The sequence below is a fragment of the Salvelinus sp. IW2-2015 genome, linkage group LG7 (assembly GCF_002910315.2).
Source record: "Salvelinus sp. IW2-2015 linkage group LG7, ASM291031v2, whole genome shotgun sequence".
In the NCBI taxonomy this organism is placed as follows: domain Eukaryota; kingdom Metazoa; phylum Chordata; class Actinopteri; order Salmoniformes; family Salmonidae; genus Salvelinus; species Salvelinus sp. IW2-2015.
Genome location: NC_036847.1, coordinates 26,372,009 through 26,389,073, shown reverse-complemented (window position 1 = coordinate 26,389,073; position 17,065 = coordinate 26,372,009). Strand labels below are relative to the sequence as shown.

The 17,065-nt window shown below is 39.2% G+C and overlaps 1 long non-coding RNA gene across 1 annotated transcript; it reads left to right on the top strand.

The window, feature by feature from the left end:
* Positions 1-1,117: 1,117 nt before the first annotated feature.
* LOC111966724 (uncharacterized) lies at positions 1,118-5,285 on the top strand. The gene is made up of 4 exons (XR_002877681.2): positions 1,118-3,628; positions 4,274-4,315; positions 4,775-4,820; positions 5,206-5,285. It is a non-coding gene; the product is annotated as an uncharacterized lncRNA (long non-coding RNA).
* Positions 5,286-17,065: the final 11,780 nt, after the last annotated feature.

Genomic DNA, 17,065 nt, shown 5'->3' with positions numbered 1-17,065 from the left:
CAGTTTCATTTAATTTAAAATAAAGTCTTCATTTAAAATAGTCTTCATATCTGAAAATCAATGTCATGTGGTTAATCAAAATTCTATCTAAATGAAAATGATAGAAATTTAAAAGGAACTTCTATTGCCAATATGTAAAAAATAGCCTACATAAAGCCAACAAATAAAAACTTTGCAGCGCCGCAGGTAGAAAATATCCTGATCAAAATAAATATCCTATGAATGACATTTCTATGCATGGCCTGTTTGCAAGGAACTTGAAACATTGTATCAAATATTTAACTTGGGTCCTGCCTGAAGCTTGCAATAGCGAACTTGCATCATTGTATGAAATATTCTGGGCCCTCAGTGAGGATAAGTAATCAGCGAGGCCTTTTTTATGAAATTTCCACCAGATCAGTGACTTTTTTCCCCTCCCCTTTCTTGCTTAGTAGTTATCAAAAGGGAAAGAGCTGTAAAGATTTTTCAAATATGTTACGTTGAGGAGCTATTTTCATTCTTAATGAATGTAAAAACGGACTTTGTTTACTTGCTTTTTGAGGCAAAGAAAAATTACTTTTAGAAGCTCCACGGTGATTGTGCGTTAAGACAATCAGATATACACTGCTCCAAAAAATAAAGGGAACACTTAAACAACACAATGTAACTCCAAGTCAATCACACTTCTGTGAAATCAAACTGTCCACTTAGGAAGCAACACTGATTGACAATAAATTTCACATGCTGTTGTGCAAATGGAATAGACAAAAGGTGGAAATTATAGGCAATTAGCAAGACACCCCCAATAAAGGAGTGGTTCTGCAGGTGGTGACCACATACCACTTCTCAGTTCCTATGCTTCCTGGCTGATGTTTTGGTCACTTTTGAATGCTGGCGGTGCTTTCACTCTAGTGGTAGCATGAGACAGAGTCTACAACCCACACATGTGGCTCCGGTAGTGCAGCTCATCCATATTGGCTGATCAATGCGAGCTGTGGCAAGAAGGTTTGCTGTGTCTGTCAGCGTAGTGTCCAGAGCATGGAGGCGCTACCAGGAGACAGGCCAGTACTTCAGGAGACGTGGAGGAGGCCGTAGGAGGGCAACAACCCAGCAGCAGGACCGCTACCTCCGCCTTTGTGCAAGGAGGAGCACTGCCAGAGCCCTGCAAAATGACCTCCAGCAGGCAGTTACATTTTTTGACTACACTTGCCACTGCTCGACTAGAAAATCCAACAGTCGACTAAATGCGGTCAGCCCTAATGTTTGTGTGTGACCAAAGGTATGTGGACACCTGCTCGTCAAACATCTCATTCCAAAATCATTGGCATTTATATGGAGTTGAACCCCCTTTCCTGCTGCAATAGCTTTCACTCTTTTGGGAAGGCTTTCCACTAGATGTTGGAACATTGCTGCGGGGACTTAATTCCGTTCAGCCACAATAGCGTCAGTGAGGTCAAGCACTGATGTTGGACGATTAGGCCTGGCTTGCAGTCGGCGTTCCAATTCATCCCAAAGGTGTTCGATGGGGTTGAGGTCAGGGCTCTGTGCAGGCCAGTCAAGTTCTTCCACACCGATCTCAACAAACCAGTTCTGTATGGGCCTCGCTTTGTGCACAGGTGCATTATCATGCTGAAACAGGAAAGGGCCATGCCCAAACGGTTGCCACAAAAGTTGGAAGTACAGAATTGTCTAGAATGTAATTTTATACTGTGGCATTAAGATTTCCCTTCACTGGAACTAAGGGGCCTAGCCCGAACCATGAAAAACAGCCCCAGACCATTATTCCTCCACTACCAAATGTTACAGTTGGCCCTATGCATTCGGGCAGGTAGTGTTTTCCAGGCATCTGCCAAACCCAGATTCGTCCGTCGGAATGCCAGATGGTGAAGCATGTTTCATCACTCCAGAGAACTTGTTGCAACTGAACCAGAGTCCAATGGCGGCAAGCTTTACATCACTCCAGCCAACGCTTGGCATTGCGCATGGTGATCTTAGGCTTGTGTGCGGCTGCTTGGCCATGGAAACCCATTTCATGAAGCTGACGTGGCTTCCAGAGACATTTTGGAACTTGGTAGTGAGTGTTGCAACCAAGGGCAGATGCGTTTTACTACACACTTCAGCACTCGGCGGTCCTGTTCTGTGAGCTTGTGTGAACTGCTGAGCTGTTGCTCCTAGACGTTTCCACTTCACAATAACGGCCTATGACGGTGCCACGTTGAAAGTTACTGAGCTCCTTCAGTATTTTTTATTTTATTTTAACCTTTATTTAACTAGGCAAGTCGGTTAAGAACAAATTATTTACAATGACGGCCTGCACCGGCCAAACTCGGACAATGCTGGCCCCCTGGGACTCCCAATTATGGCCGTTTGTGATACAGTAAGCCCATTCTACTGCCAATGTTTTTCTATGGCGATTGCATGGCTGTGTGCTCTTTTTTTACACACCTGTTTGCAACAGGTTTGGCTGAAATAGCCAAATCCATTCATTTGAAGGGGTGTCCACATATGTGTGTGCTTGCGATGGCTTTGCTTCTGACCCCTATCATTACCTAGCCTACAGGAAATCAGAGTGCCTGTTGTACAGCTGAATAACCTTCACATATTTGTTTTGGTGTTGATAGAGAGAGGATAGTATGCCAACACTTTGTCACCTAACACCTTAACTCATTGTATTAGCCTAACCTTTGATCCTTTGTGGTAATAGTCTGAGGCTAATGTCTTAGGCTTTTGAATGACCTTAACACCAAGTTAATGTCAGTCTCTGGCTGAGGTGAAGAATCATCATTGGTTCTGTGAGGTATACACAGCCTAGTATGCTCACTAAATTCCCCTAGTTATTTGTCTAAACTTCCATTGACACTTGAATTATACATTCAAATGGAATCTGGACGGCATCCAGTGGTAGTTTATGGTGGCTTTTCTCCATCAGACTCTCCTTCACCTGAAACAAAAGATTTGTTGTGATCTGAATATATGTAACAATGTACCTGTCAAGTGGTCATGGAGAAAAACTTAACCCATATCAAATGCATGAAGTAATTCTCATTCTGCCCTCACAAACAGCTGAATCCTATCTGGAGCTATGTGAGCTCATGGCCTCTAACACGGAGATAAAGTGTTGAATGTGTTGAAATGTAACACCAGTTTGTTGACTAGTATGCCATGCCACTAACTAGAGCTGGAATGATAAACTTGTCTACAGCGACCATACCGATCACTTATCGCGTTTTGTTGATATCGTTCATTACGTTAAGTAGCCTATACTATAGAAATGTGAAGTTTGAAATGACATTTTTGCTAATATCGATGATTGTTAATGGGACAATTGATGGCTACAACCATCAAAGTAGTAGTTTAGTTTAAAGGTTGATAATAAATAAAAAGACTTAACAATAGAACAATAAGTTCATAATGTGTATCGCATCAATTCTGGAAATGTATCGCAATATGGATATTTTTTTCCCATAACGCCGAGCTCTAACACTAACACCACCTCCATGCTTTCACTACATTTATTTTGATTTGTTTTATCTAACATCAGAATGTTTTATTAGTGTGTGTGTGTGTGTGTGTGTGTTAATCCCAATGTCACTTCTTTATGTTACAGATCGTGTACCTCGTCCCACTGATCTAACCCCAAAGGCCAACGGTAAGCTATGCCCCAGTTGCCATCTATCTAAATCAAATAACATTTTATTAGTCACGTGCCGAATACAACAATGAAATGCTTACTTACGAGCCCCTAACCGACAATGCAGTCGGTTGGTGATGTAAGGATGGGCATTTGAAATTATTTCAGTATTCAAATAATATCATATTTTCAGATATCCGGAGAGTCGAAATAGATGTTTTAAAGAAAATGTTGGTGTTATTTCTGTTTACTTCAATGGAGACGTCTGTGTGGCACAGAGGGGAGAGCAAGACCAAGAAAGTAGCCAAACCGACTCGCGCTAGTTTGACGAACTTGTTGCTGCCTTAAGTTATCTATCATACCATCTGATAGATCCTTGACTGCATCAAATTGTGGTTAAGCTAGCTAGCTAAAGTAGCTTGGCTAATTGAGGTTGTTTTTCAGCGCTCCCTGTCCAATGTCTACAACTCCATTCATATTTGAATAACTGTGCCCATCCCTAATATTGTTACAACAGTTAACCACTGGGTGATGGCCATCTATCAATTGTTGCACAACAGGATGGACTCTTTTGATGGTTCAAGCAGTATTTAGACTATTGATGAGTCACCTTCACTGCAAATTCATGTCACCTTCCTTCTGTGTATGCTTATTTATTTACAGACAACACTGGGGTAATAGCAGGCTGTGTTGTAGGTGTACTTGGTAAGTTGCAGCAGATGTTATTTTTGAATGACGAGCTATGTGGATAACAACAATATCAATCAAGGAAGATACTATAGTCTATTGCAGTCTAACATTAGCGTCATGCTAATAAGTGGGAATTTGGTCAAATTCACTGAATTATTCTTCTGAAGAAGAGTCATTGGATTGGCAACTTTCTTTTCAAATCAAGTTATCATTCAACAATTGTGTACTTGTTGCTGTACTATTAATTAGTTTTCTAACATACTCACCAATGTATAGACTTTATGTTTCTTGTGCAGAACTGACAGTTATTTAATAATAATTTGCTATTGTTACTGGCATACCAATATTATATTCACAATAAGGGAAAAGGAGCAGGAATGTTTTGGTTTTAAAATGTATGCCAAGTAAAAATGAACTACCTCAGATGTTAAACAGAATAATACCTAATGGTTTCATATTTATTATTCTTTCTAGCCATTATTTGTCTTGCAGTAGTTGCAGTCTACAACGTTAAACGAAGGTAAGAAGTTCTCATTTCATTAACAAACATCCAACCAATGCTTGCTTCGTCATGGCTCCTCCCTCTTTTCTTCATAACTCACTAAAATGTTTGGAGCTCAGTTTCATGTGTTGTTCTTGCACCGATACCGGTTTCTGCCAATGCTGCATCATTTACGTTTGTAAAGCTTTCTGGTGTTTTGATATCAATACACCAGCCACAGTAGTGGAGCAAAGTGAAGGCAATGGCCATGTCAGAAGTGAATTGCTCTTTTAGCATTGAGCTGGTTGGTGTGTGTCATTGACGAGGTCTAGAGGGGTAGTCACTTAGGTGGTGGGCAATGGTGGCGGTTTTCTACGGGTGAGAAATAGCGGATGATGACCAGTGCTCGACTTCTGGGTTACAGCTCTCGAGGCAGCTACTCATCAAATGTGGCCACTAAAAACTCTGAAGACAATGAGTTGTAGCATCCTCTGCCATGATAAGAAGGCTTCTGAGCACACTTTTTATTTAATAAGAAAAGGTGGGTGGTATGTGATTTGAGAATGAATTGGCAGTGAAATACAAAATGTTTTGTTTTTTTGAAGGGTGAGCATGAACCTTGACCTGAAACGTAATGATCTCCAACTTGGCTTCAAGCTGACATGTTGTGGCAGCTATTCAGTGATATATGTCAAAGTCCAACAGATTTGATCCAGTTTGTGTTCCACAGGTCCATGTTGGTTTTTGTTTAGCTGGGCAGATAGTTATTATCAGTATATAAATACATGTTTTTTCGGGAGTTGTCTAACAATTTTATTTGTATGTTTTTGTTTTTTAGTGCCAAGTAGCCTAATTTGCCTTAGTCGTCTCCTGCTTCATTGAGAAAGGAGTCACAGAGAACTGGCTGCTGTGACGGTKCCTCCGAATCATCTACTACCCTCCCGCTTATGAACGCAGCAGCCCCTCCCAATTACCGGGAATGGTTCATATCCTTTCAAAGGAAGCTCTATTACGTGATGATTAGGAACCTCCTGACGAATGTATTGGTTCTCTCCCATTTGGAAGCTTGTGCATAAGGAGTGGCCTAACTTGATTAGTTAATAACTATTAATGTTTCCAGTGTACTTCACATATCACCTTTTCTTAATCTAAGCCTGCTTCATCTCATTGCCTACATTCTGATGTTAAAAGTCCCACATATGTATGGAAGCTGCTCTTTAGGGCGACCATGCATCACAAAGCAAGTTTTACCTCCTATGAAATAAAAAGATTTAAGGAAATCGTATCCTTTGTATTATAAAAAAAAAACTCACAATATATCATCCAGTTTGACACCAATGTCTTGATAAAGTCATACCACCAAAGGTCAACACTGGTTTCATAGACTAGGTTGCAGATGTGTTGAATGTTACCTGGAGTTCATGAACAAAATCGGGTTCAAAGAGAATCAATGGGCGCTCACTAAGTTTAGCTCTAATCATTGGCCTTGGTCTTTAATTGTGTAAATGTCAGGTTCATTTAAAAAGGTTGGTTTTATAAGGAGACCATGGAATTGATGCAGTATGCTTATTTTGTAAAGTACTAGTTCTTTGAGCGATCAAGGACTCATGATCCAGCTTTGGAATCTTTATTTGCACTTATAGCCTATTTGTATTGTCTTGGAGTTATATTGTAGATAAGTCAATGAAAGATTTATAAAAAAAAAAAATGTAAATGCATCTTGTTTTAATGAAGTTAAATGGGGAAAATACATGCTTACAATGTCTATTTTCAGAGATGAGTCATATTTCCGTGACACATTTTCCCTCAACTGTTCTGGATTTGTGTGTAATTGGCTCACATTGCATGTGTAAGAATAACTATGGAAACTGATTTAAGCAGATTGAGCAAATATATTGGAGATCTGCTATTCAACCACTTGTAATATAACATCCACCATACCCAACAGTTGAATTACTGCACAAAGTGACGTTAACCACAGTGCAAGACTATCTGGATCATGGTGTTCTATAGGCAGGAAACCTGCAGCTCTCTGTAATAATCAGGCTCAGCTTAGTGCATTTAGAATGTTCAAAGTGCTCTGGATTCTTCACTATGCCGTATCAAGGGAAAATACCAAATATTTTGCAGTTGTACCCTTTTATTTATTTTGTATTATCTTGACAGACATTTTCCTCTGCCCTTTTTATTACATTGCTTGGTTGACTCTTTTACAGGTTGTCCTGTTTTTCTTTGTTAATGAAAACAACAGATTTAATGTTGTGATCTAATAGCACTTGTGTGGCTAAAACCAGGTTCTTATTTATTAGGCTACAAAGTTTAGAATGTTGCAAATAAAAGTGTAATGAAGAATATTTTTGGCGTTTGATGTCTTGTATAGCCTACAGTGAATTAGCTTTATTCTGATCAATGTACCCTACTAAGCAGAGCGGTGTTCAACATATCCAAACAAGACAACCCCACTTGCCATGTTTTCAAAATGGAATGAAAATACATGTTCCAGAATGTTGTCTTTCATTTGATCTTTGAAACCACTATCAAATCAAATGTATTTATATAGCCCTTCTTACATCAGCTGATATCTCAGTGCTGTACAGAAACTCAGCCTAAAACCCCAAACAGCAAGCAATGCAGGTGTAGAAGCAAGGTGGCTAGGAAAAACTCCCTAGAAAGGCCAAAACCTAGGAAGAAACCTAGAGAGGAACCAGGCTATGAGGGGTGGCCAGTCCTCTTCTGGCTGTGCCGGGTGGAGATTATAACAGAACATGGCCAAGATGTTCAAATATGACCAGCATGGTTAACTAATAATAAACACAGTAGTTGTCGAATAGAGTAGCACATTGAACAATATGTATTCATGTGATTTGAAGTATACTGTAGTGGCACTATTCAATCTGTATTGCTGAAGCATTACAGATTGCGCAATGTAAAGGTAATTTCTGATTGGTTGACATGCAGTGTTCACTGTGAATGCAGTCTCTGCTAAAGCTGGATTAATATCTTTATTTTAATCACGCTTCCTATAAGCTGTACTTGTCTTTGGTGTCGGTGTGTCTGTAACCTGTTAAATTCAGTGTGGGACCACTAAACTGGTGTGTTGTGGTTAGCCAGTTATGAAAAATATTTTTAGCACTTGTTTGTACATTAAGTTAATCAATTAAACAGCAGTCATTTTAACATGAACTGGCATCATGTCTTTGGCCATGCTTTACTCTTGATACTGAACTAGTATCTATATTTACTGTTACATTATGCTGTGTTTTGGGTCATGGCAGTTGTTGGTTCTTGACCTAATATTTACACATCTCAGATTGGTCTGTGTTATCTTGCCAAAACTATGGTTGTGAATATTTTATTTTGCTGAAGGAAATGCGGTCATACGTCATGAAAATAAAGAAATGTATATGTTACTAGACATGCCTTATCTATGAACATAGACAGGGCTCTAACTCCTCTAGCTCTACAATGGGATAGGGTGCAGCCCAGGCAGCAGGCTGTTAGCCAGCCTGCCAGCTTAGTGGAGTCTGCCACTAGTACAGTCAGTGTAGTCAGCTCAGCTATCCCCATTGAGACCGTGTCTGTGCCTCGATCTAGATTGGGAAAAACTAAACTGGCTGTGTTCGCTCTAGCAATCTCACTGGAATAAAGACCTTCTCCATTCCTGTCATTATTGAAAGAGATTGTGATATCTCACATCACAAAATAGGGCTACTTAATGTTAGATCCCTCACTTCCAAGGCAGTTATAGTCAATGAACTAATCAACTGATCATAATAGTGATGTGATTGACCTGACTGAAACATGGCTTAAGCCTGATGAATTTACTGTGTTAAATGAGGCCGCCTCCTGGTTACACTAGTGACCATGTCCCCCGCGCATCCCGCAAAGGCGGAGATGTTGCTAACATTTACGATAGCAAATTTAAATTTACCAAAAAAAAGGCTGCATTTTCGTCTTTTGAGCTTCTAGTCATGAAATCTATGCAGCCTACTCAATCACTTTTATAGCTACTGCTTATCGGCCTCCTGGGCCGTATACAGGGTTCCTCACTGAGTTCCCTGAATTCCTATCGGACCTTGTAGTCATGGCAGATAATATTCTAATTTTTGGTGACTTTAATATTCACATGGAAAAGTTCACAGACCCACTCCAAAAGGGTTTCAGAGCCATCATCGACTCAGTGGGTTTTGTCCAACATGTCTTCGGACCAACTCACTGACACAGTCATACTCTGGACCTAGTTTTGTCCTGTGGAATAAATATTGTGGATCTTAATGTTTTTCCTCATAATCCTGGACTATCGGACCACCATTTTATTACGTCTGCAATCGCAACAAACAATCTGCTCAGACCCCAACCAAGGATCATCAAAAGTCGTGCTATAAATTCTCAGACAACCCAAAGATTCCTGGATGCCATTCCAGACTCCTCCACCTACCCAAGGACATCAGAGTACAAAAAGCAGGTTAACCACCTAACTGAGGAGCTAAATGTAACCTTGCGTAATACCCTAGATGCAGTCACACCTCTATAAACAAAAAACATTTGTCATAAGAAACTAGCTCCCTGGTATACAGAAAATACCCGAGCCCTGAAGCAAGCTTCCAGTTAATTGGAAATGGCGCTACACCAAACTGGAAGTCTTCTGATTAGCTTGGAAAGACAGTACCGTGCAGTAGTCACTGCTGCTCTATCATCCTATTTTTCCAACTTAATTGAGGAGAATATAAACAATCCAAAATGTATTTTTGATACTGTCGCAAAGCTAACTAAAAAGAACCATTCCCCAAGAGGATGGCTTTCACTTCAGCAGTGATACATTCATGAACTTCTTCAGCGAAAATATCATGATCATTAGAAAGCAAATTCCAGACTCCTCTTAAATCTGCGTACTTCTCCAAAGCTCAGTTGTCCTGAGTCTGCACAACACAGCCAGGACCTAGGATCAAGGGAGACACTCAAGTTTTTTAATCCTATATCTATTGACACATTCATGAAAATATTAATGGCCTCTAAACCTTCAAGCTGCATACTGGACCCTATTCCAACTAAACTACTGAAAGAGCTGCTTCCTGTGCTTGGCCCTCCTATGTTGAACATAGTAAACGCCTCCATATCCACCGGATGTGTACCAAACTCACTAAAAGTGGCAGTAATAAAGCCTCTCTTGAAACAGCCAAACCTTGACCCGGAAAATATAAAAAACTATCGGCCTATATCGAATCTCCCATTCCTCTCAAACATTTTTGAAAAAGCAGTTGTGCAGCAACTCACTGCCTTCCTGAAGACTAACAATGTATATGAAATGCTTCAGACTGGTTTTAAACCCCATCATAGCATTGAGACTGCACTCGTGAAGGTGGTAAATTACCTTTTAATGGTATCAGACCAAGGATCTGCATCTGTCCTCGTGCTCCTAGACCTTTTTTTATTTAACCAGGAAGGGCTCATTGAGATTTAAAATCTATTTTTCAAGAGCGTCCTGGCCAAGTTAGGCAGCACCAAGTCATTACAATAATTACAGACAGACAACATGAAAAACTACAAGTAATCTAGTAAAACCATAGAATTCACAAGAGTATAACAAAATCAAAAACAGCAAATTAAAAACAATGACAGGTCAGGGAATCAGTCTCAAGATCATTCATCAGTGATTTAAAAATACCAATCGGGGACAAGTTCTTCCAGTTTAAAAGTATTTTGTAAGGCGTTCCAAGACGATGGGGAAGAGTACATAAAAGCCCTTTTACCAAATTCAGTTCGGACATTTGGAACAGTTAGCAGGATAAAGTCCAGCGAACGATGAGAGTACCCACCACATTTCTGAACAATAAAAATGCCTAAATAAAAAGGTGGTAAACCCAAAATGGCTTTATAAATAAAAGTATACCAGTGACTGAGCCTACGAGTGACTAGAGAAGGCCAGCCAACCCTGGTATACAAAGTGCAGTGGTGCGTAAGGGTTTTGCAGTTTAAAATAAATCTCAAAGTGCCATGGTAAAGAGTGTCAATTGATTTCAAACACTGAGCGGAAGCATTCATATATAAAATATCCCCATAGTCTAGTAAAGGCATAAATGTAGCTGATACTAGCCTCCTTCTGGCTTCAAACGAAAAACAGGCCTTATTCCAAAAATACAACCCCAATTTCCACTTAAATTTTTTTGTAAGTTGTTGAATATGCAATTTAAAAGAAAGGCCGTCATCAATTAAAATTCCAAGATATTTATATGAGGTTACAACCTCAATCTCCTTGCCTTGACAGGTAGTAATAGGTGAAAGGTTCAGAGGTCTATTTCTTGCTTTAGAAAACACCATTAGTTTAGTTTTGTCAAGTATTGAGGATAAGCTTCAATTGACACAAGGTATGTTGAACAGTATAAAAAGCAGTTCGCAAGTTCTAGAAAGCTTTTGTAAGAGATGAGGCACAACAGTAAATAACAGTATCATCAGCATAAAAATGAAGTTGTGCATTTTGGACATTTTTGTCTAAATCATTTATATAAATAGTGAAGAAGAGAGGACCAAGTACAGAGCCTTGTGGCACACACTTAAAGACAGACAATTTAACAGACATAAGCCATCAAATTGAGTGCACTGAGTTCTATCAGACAGATAGTTAGCAAACCATGCAACTGCATGCTCTGAAAGACCTACACTCGACAATCTCTGCCTTAGTATACCATGATCAACTGATCAAAAGCCTTAGAGAGATCAATAAAAAGTGAGACACAGTGTTTTTGTCAAGGGCTTCAGTGATATAATTTAAAACCTTCATGGTTGCTGAATTGTGCTATGTTTCTTCCTGAAGCCCGATTGGTACATTGATAAAATAGAGTTAGTAAATAAAAACTATTTTAGCTGTCACTCACAAGGGTTTCAAGTATCTTCACCAGCGGTGACAGCTTTGAGATTGGCCTATAATTATTTAAAAGAGTTGGATCTCCCCCTTTTAAAAGTGGTAGGACAAATGCTGATTTCCAGATTTTCGGAATTTCATTACATTCCAGGGTTAGATTGAACAGATATGTAAGTGGTTCAGCTATGAAATCAGCTGCCAGATTTAAAAAGCAGGGATCCAAAAGATCAGGACCTGCAGGCTGCACTGAGAATGGCAAAAAGCAAAAAGTTTGACCAGCTCTCACTGGTTCATCCACCACGGGTTGTACAGAGACAAAGGACACTGAATCAAACAGCTACCAGATGATATAAAGTGCTCATTGAAACAATTCGCATTTCAGTTTTGTCATATACAGCAACAGAGTCCTTCAAAACACATGATGGTAAATCATTAACATACTGTTACCAGACATAGATTTAATAGCCTTTCTAGGGTCATTCAGGTTATCAGTGGTAACAGACATAAAATATTCAGACTTGGCCTTCCTGAGAAGAAAAGAACAACTTGTTTCGTAACTGCCTAAAATAAGCCAATCAGCATCAGAACATGATTTCCTTGCTTAGCCAGGCTAGATTACGGTCGTGAATAATACAAGACAGCTCAGAAGAAAACCATGGATTATCCCGCCCTTTAACCTGAACCTGCGGAATGGGGCATGTTTGTTTACTATTTGGAAAAAACATAATGAAAGAATATCCAGGCAGTTTCCACATCAGGGATAAGCTCAATCTTTGCTCCAGTTAAAATAAAACAAATCATGAAAGAAAGGCCTGCTCATTAAAACACTTCAAATTTCTCTTACGAATAAAACGTGCGTTTGTTTTAGAAACCTTAGTATTTCTAACAGCAACAACAGCACAAGGTCACTTAAATCATTACAAAAAACACCAACCGCAGAATATTTATATGGAACATTTGTTAATATCAAATCAATCAGGGTAGATTTATCTGGGCATTTAAGATTAGTGCTGCTTTTGATACCATCGATCGCCACATTCTTTTGGAGAGATTGGAAACCCAAATTGGTCTACACGGACAAGTTCTGGCCTGGTTTAGAGCTTTTCTGTCGGAAAGATATGTTTGTCTCCGGACGACACTGGGCCAATTGTGTGCCGTCCCATGGGTCTCCCGGACACGGCCGGTTGTGGCACATCCCGGGAATGAACCCAGGTCTGTAGTAACGCCTCAGACCGCTGTGACACTTGGGAGGCCCCAGGGCATATAATTTCATTAGAAATCAGATTTTTTCACATGGCGATGTGGGAAGCTAATCAACTTCAACTTCAAGATTGCTGTCTTGGTTTAGCTTAGCATTAAATAAGCAGCCTATTTTGCTTTGATAACCAAATATAATATCAGCGACTGTTGTTCAAACAATAAACCAAACAACATTGTAGTCTTATAGAATCCATTAAAAATGTATTTTGTTTAGAAGTGATATTGTTATTCTAGGCTAAAACAGATAGCCATGTGCTTTTTTTCTCCATGACTATTTTGAGCTGATTTGGGTAAACACATTGAAGCAGCCTACAGTATCAAATTAGGATAATGTTTTAGGTTACACTGGCAAGTATAACAATATTTACAGGGGCATATTATTTAATTATGGAGATGTGCGAAGCTAAGAAGCTAGCTAGCAGTGTTTAGCCAACTTGCTAGCAAGTGAAGACAAGACGAGATTCTTCTTTTGCTTTCACAACAAATGAGAAGAAAACATGGAAACCCAAGAATCCACTCAAAATGTATTTAGAAGTAATAACTAGTGATTACAGGCTATTGTGAAATGGTCAAACCTGCTGTAGCCTACTAGCTAGTGTAAGAAATGCTGTCTTCATTGACCTTAACACATAGCTATAATACTGTTATGATGCCTTCCTTGTTAAAGCAGACTTTGTTGCAAACATCTGGCTACACCCCACAGTTAAACACGTTCTGCCCGTAACAGATACTAACCTCACTCCCACACGCAGGGGAGGATGGCTGACTCAGACCTTTTATGACCATTGATAAGGCAGAAATGCCATTATACGAGCACGCACACGCACATGCACACACACACACACACACACCCTTGTTTCAGGCTGGGTTTCCAAGAACAAAGAACAGTGCCAAGAACCAATGAGGCATTGATACCAGCGTGGAGGGGACGGGCCTCCACTTACAACGACCAGTCAGGAGCACGAACTGCAAGAATCTACCTACGTCATTCACTGTATAACATGCACTGCACAATATGTTTCGGGTCTCTTCTTCCGATAGTTCCCTAAGAACTAGACGAACGAGACCGTGCAGCACGCTTTGCCAGATATTTTTACCTCTGAATAAACTGTCTTCATTATACCTTATCCACCTCGTCCAGCGTCTCAACTTGGTCTCATTTCTCTAGTAACGAATCATCAACACTAGCCATGTGCATTTTTCTCCGTGACAGAAACATGACATTCTATTTTTAGCTGATATGCGAATGAATACACAAGCAGCTATCAAATTGGTATAAGGTTTTAGGTTCTACCAGCAAGTATACGAATATTTTCCAAGCATATTTTGTTATTAGAAATCAGATTTTTTTCACATGAGCTGGGTTCGAATACTCATACTAACCGTACTATTTGTGATGTGAATTGAGTATATAGTATGCTTATTGGTCATAGTAGGGATATAGTTAGTATGCCAAACGTTCCCGGATGTCGTACAAAATTTGCCAAAATACGAAGTATACACGCAGTGGACACTCTTTCCGTGCGTATCGTTAGAAAATCCATATGTAAATTGTTAGGATCGTAAGAAAAAGCATGCATTAAACATGAAACGTAACCGTTAAATTAGATGTGTAAACGTACAAACCCTATGTTACGACTATGAATGAACATTTACACGTTCAATTCTTACTTTACATCTATGGAAGACCAACTGTTTCAAATGGTCTTACCCGGAACACGTCTTAACACTTGTAATGAGCATTTTTCACTTGCTTTTTTAATTAAGTGTCAAATGTCTTTTTTTGTACACGTGATTATTTCACCAGTCCAGTGTGTGTTTACATGCGATTTGAACACTTGTTATGGACATTTTTACACGCGTTCAAAACACCTGTTCAGTGTGCATTTACATGTGTGTTTAAAGTAACCTACTTTTCCAAAACCCCATTTGTTTGATGAATAAGTTAAAGCAATAATAGTCACTATACTTTCCAAATCACAAATGCTGAATCAAAATGTTTTCTAAAAATAATTTATAAACTGTTACGAGGCAGCGGAGGAAGGACCGGGGTGCACAACATTTGAGATAAATAAGCTTCTTCTGCATATGGAAAATGTCTGGGATCTTTAATTTCAGCTCATGAAACATGAAACACGAGACCAACACTTTACATGTTGCATTTATATTTTTGTTCAGTGTATAACTAAAACTAATGAGATTGTTTCAGCATGTAAAAAGTAACAGTACAAAACATACATTATTTTAGCAAACAAAATAATAAGTGAGTTTTGACTGAATATTTAATAAACATTTCAAAACAATACATTATACTATAGACCTGCTAAAATACTCACATCCAGCATAAAAAAACATTAGAAACAGAATAAACTAAAATAATTCCGTATTTATTTCAGATGTAACAATTGTTCATGAAGCAAACATTGTATGACTTGGTGAAGGTGTGGTAGAAAGAAGCAGTCAGTTTTCCTCCCCCTCCTTCATCCCTGGTGCTCATTCAACATGGCATTTGGAGATTCCTGTGAACATCAACAGTCATAAACATGTAATTTTGAGCAGCAACATCTTCCTAACAAGAATTTAGACCAGTTGACAGTTCAACAGAATTCAGTCTTGTTCATGTTGATGATYGGTACTAGAGGTCGACCGATTAAATCGGGGCCGATTTCAAGTTTTCATAACAATCGTAAAGATATTTTTTTACACCTTTATTTAATCTTTATTTAACTAGGCAAGTTAGTTAAGAACACATTCTTATTTTCAATAACGGCCTAGGAACGGGGCAGAACGACAGATTTTTAACCTTGTCAGCTCGGGGGATCCAATCTTGCAACCTTACAGTTAACTAGTCCAATGCTCTAACACCTGATTACATTGCACTCCACGAGGAGCCTGCCTGTTAGCGAATGCAGTAAGCTAAGGTAAGTTGCTAGCTAGCATTAAACTTATCTTATAAAAAACAATCAATCAATGACTGTCATTGCTCCAATGACTTAACCATAAACATCAATGCCTTTCTTAAAATCAATACACAAGTATATATTTTTAAACCTGCATATTTAGCTAAAAGAAATCCAGGTTAGCAGGCAATATTAACCAGGTGAAATTGTGTMATTTCTCTTGCGTTCATTGCACGCAGAGTCAGGGTATRTGCAACAGTTTGGGCCGCCTGGCTCTTTGCGAACTAATTTGCCAGAATCTTACGTAATTATGACAACATTGAAGGTTGTGCAATGTAACAGGAATATTTAGACTCATGGATGCCACACGTTAGATAAAATACGTAACGGAATAAACGTTTTGTTTTCGAGGTGATAGTTTCCGGATTAGTCAAAGGTATATGGTTTAGAGAGAAATAGTCGACGCGTTATAATTCCTGTAATAACTTGCGGCTGAATTTGAAAGGGGTTCCTTCGTTATTTTACCGTTCATGTCTTCCATATGTAACAGTATAACTTTAAACCGTCCCCTCGCCCCGACACGGGCGCGAACCAGGGACCCTCTGCACACATCAACAACAGTCACCCACGAAGCGTCGTTACCCATCGCTCCACAAAAGCCGCGGCTCTTGCAGAGCAAGGGGCAACACTACTTCTAGGTTTCAGAGCAAGTGACGTAACTGATTGAAACGCTGTTAGCGCGTACCCGCTAACTAACTAGCCNCGCTAACTAACTAGCCATTTCACATCCGTTACACATAGAGAATGTCTTGATCTACTTCAAATAAGGTCTGTGTTTCGTGCAGGCTTAAACCGCCTCGACGTTTTGATACCCGTGTAAATCTCACTAGGATAAGGTAACGTTTGTCAACATATTTTCATAAATCCACTCTACAATTTTTTTTATCTTCGCTTATATTTAGCCAATATTGATCAGAGTTACCTTTTCCTATGGATATCTACACAGTTATAAAATTGGCACGGTGATGTAAGCCTACACGAAACACAGACCTTATTTTAAGTGAATCTAAAAATATCCTATGGAATAAATGAAGGAACCGCTTTTCAGATTTTGCTAGAAGGTGTCATGGGAATTATGACTCGCACTTTGGTTGTCAATTCTTACCATGCCCATTATTAAAATAGGATTTCCTGCATATAGAAATTAAAGTTTTTGTTTTCAACATTCATCACAGGTAACTTAAACTCTCTTTTTATTCAAACAG